Below are 2877 nucleotides of genomic sequence, written 5' to 3'. Positions count from 1 at the left end.
ACACACACACACACACACACACACACACACACACACACACACACACACACACACACACACACATACACATGCATACACACACACACACACACATACACACACATACACACATGTATATATAGTTTATATGAGCACAGACAGACATGCATATATATGTATGTATAAAGATGTTATATCATAAAAATATTATAAATAAAGGATCACATTTTTTTCTAAATAATGTTCAGTTTTTTATTATTACAAGTTTTTAGAACAAATTTTTAAGGAATTACAAATCATTTTTGAAATTCTTTCTATATATGTATATATTTGCATGTATATATATATATATATATATATGCCAGAGATTTTAGAAATTTCAGGATCATACTGCAATATTTTGAAGAGAGAGAAAGAGAGAAGAAATATGCGATGAAACTGAAATAAATATTTAAAAAAAATTTGAATCTACAAAAAAACTTTAAGAAAATATGAAAAGTGAGGAATATAAATAAATAATTAATAAAAATAATGTTGTTGTTTTATTGTTTTTGTTGATTTCTAATTAATAATTAATTTTTTAATTTTTATTGCTATTTAAATTTCAATCATTGAACAACAGCTTTAGCATTTAAACAACCCTTTAGCATTTAAACCAGCCATTTCTATTCAAAATATTCTATCTGCTTTATGTTCAAACTGACCAGATCCATCCTCTCACACCTACCCTCCAATGTCCTTCTAAATATAAACAATCACATCATGAAAATCTTGAAGCTACGAGATAACTCATGATTAAATCTAAAACTATGTGAATAAATAAGCATTACATTTGAAAGAGTGATCTGAATGCTGTAGGGTTAAGGATCTTTATTGATTATATTAAACTTTGTGGACTAATTAGTGCATGTTTTATCAAACTGGTAAGATGTGATGGCTAAATTATCCTTGATGTAAAGGGACACAACCAGTTTTAAAAAATAACTAAAGCTTTTATTGTTTATCTATTACCTACATTGATATTTTTATTCCTCTCTCTCTCTCTCTCTCTCTCTCTCTCTCACACACACACACACACACACACACACACACACTACCTCCCAATGAGACACATATACAATGCCATTCAGGTAAAAGGCTGTTCTGGAATAAATATAAAGAATCCTTCTGTTATTGAATACATACGCAAATAACAGCAGAAGGAATACTGGTGGAACATTCCCATCATCTGTCAAGTGTATACATAACAGACCAGATATTGTTGTTTGGGACAAACAAGAAATACCATCATTGAGGTCAGATGTCCTGTTAATGTAAATGTCTCTTCGAAAATCAAAGAGAAAGAAGGATAACATGTCAGTGGTACAGGAGCCAGCCAGGGGTACCTTCCCCAGCTACGATATTGGTTTTACTTGACTCAACAGGTCTTCTCAAGCATATCATATCAGTCGTATTCTTAACAGGGCCAGACATGGAGGGCTGAGATCTCACTTTGGTTGCCAGGTCTTCTCAATCACAGAATATCTCCAAAGGTCCTGGTTTTTCATCATTGCCTCTGTGAAGCTCAACGTTCGAAGGTCATGCTTCACCACCTCATCCCATGTCTTCCTGGCTCTACCTCTTCTACAGGTTTCTTCTACAGTTAGGGAGTGGCACTTTCTCATACAGCTGTCTTCATCCATCCACAGCAAATGACCAGCGCAGTTGCCTCTTGCATAACACATTTGATGCTTCTTATGCCCAACTTTTCTCTCAGGGTGCTTACACTTTGTCATGTATGCACACTGACATTACACATCCAGTGGATCATACCAGCTTCATTTCTTTCAAGCCTATGAATGTCCTCAGCATTCTGGCCCATGTTTCACTGCCGTGTAGCATGGCAGTTTGCACATATGCATCTTATAGTCTACCTTTCACCCTGAGCAAGAGGCCCTTAGTTGCCAGCAGAGGTAGGAGCTCCCTGAACTTTGGCCTCTATGATGGTATTTCTTGTCTGTCCCAAACAACTTATTCTTACTATAATCACTACACAGTCAGAGCAACCACCCCTACTACAGACTTGGTCGCCCAGGTAACAGAGGCTATTAAGTACTTCTAGTTTCTTCCCCTTAGCATGTGATGGAATCTGTTTTCTGTACATCTTCAGTGTTTATTGCCCCAGTGCATCTGCTACACAAAGACTATCTTCCCAGTTATTGATATTGCTGCACCTCTTATGTGTCCACAGCTTACACTGGGTACATCATATGGAGTTTCTATCCATGCCTTTTCTACAGATCAAGCATGGCCATCTACCTGAAAGGGGTTGTGATTTGACAGCCTTCCTACTTACTAATACTTTGGTTTTTGCTAGGTTAACCCTAAGGCCCTTTGATCCTAGGCCTTGCTTCCACAATTCGTCTCCAGTTCTGGCAGTACTCAGCTATTAGAGCAAGGTCATCAGCATAGAGAAGCACCCAGGGGCATCCTGTCTTGAAGTCCTCTGTTATTGCCTGGAGGACTATAATGAATAAGAGGGAGATGAGGACTGATCCTTGGTGAACCCCTACCTCTACCCGGAATTCTTCACTATACTCATTGCCAACCCTCACCTTACTGACAGCATCCCTGTGCAGGACTTGTACAGCTCTTACCAACCACTTGTCTATCCCCAGTTTCCGCATCGCCCGACAGATAAGGTATCGGGGAACCCTGTCAAAAGTCAACAAAAGCCAAGCACAGAGGTTTATCTTTGGCTAGGTATTTCTCCTGTGGTTGCCTTACCAGAAATATAGCATCAGTGGTGCTTCTGCTTTGCGCAAAACCAAACTGCATCTCATCTAGGTTAACTCTCTCTCTAATTAGTTGGGCTATGACCCTCTCTGTAACTTTCATCACTTGATCCAATAATTTGAT

Source organism: Octopus bimaculoides, chromosome 16 (assembly GCF_001194135.2).
Source record: "Octopus bimaculoides isolate UCB-OBI-ISO-001 chromosome 16, ASM119413v2, whole genome shotgun sequence".
NCBI lineage: Eukaryota > Metazoa > Mollusca > Cephalopoda > Octopoda > Octopodidae > Octopus > Octopus bimaculoides.
This window is presented reverse-complemented; position numbering follows the sequence as displayed.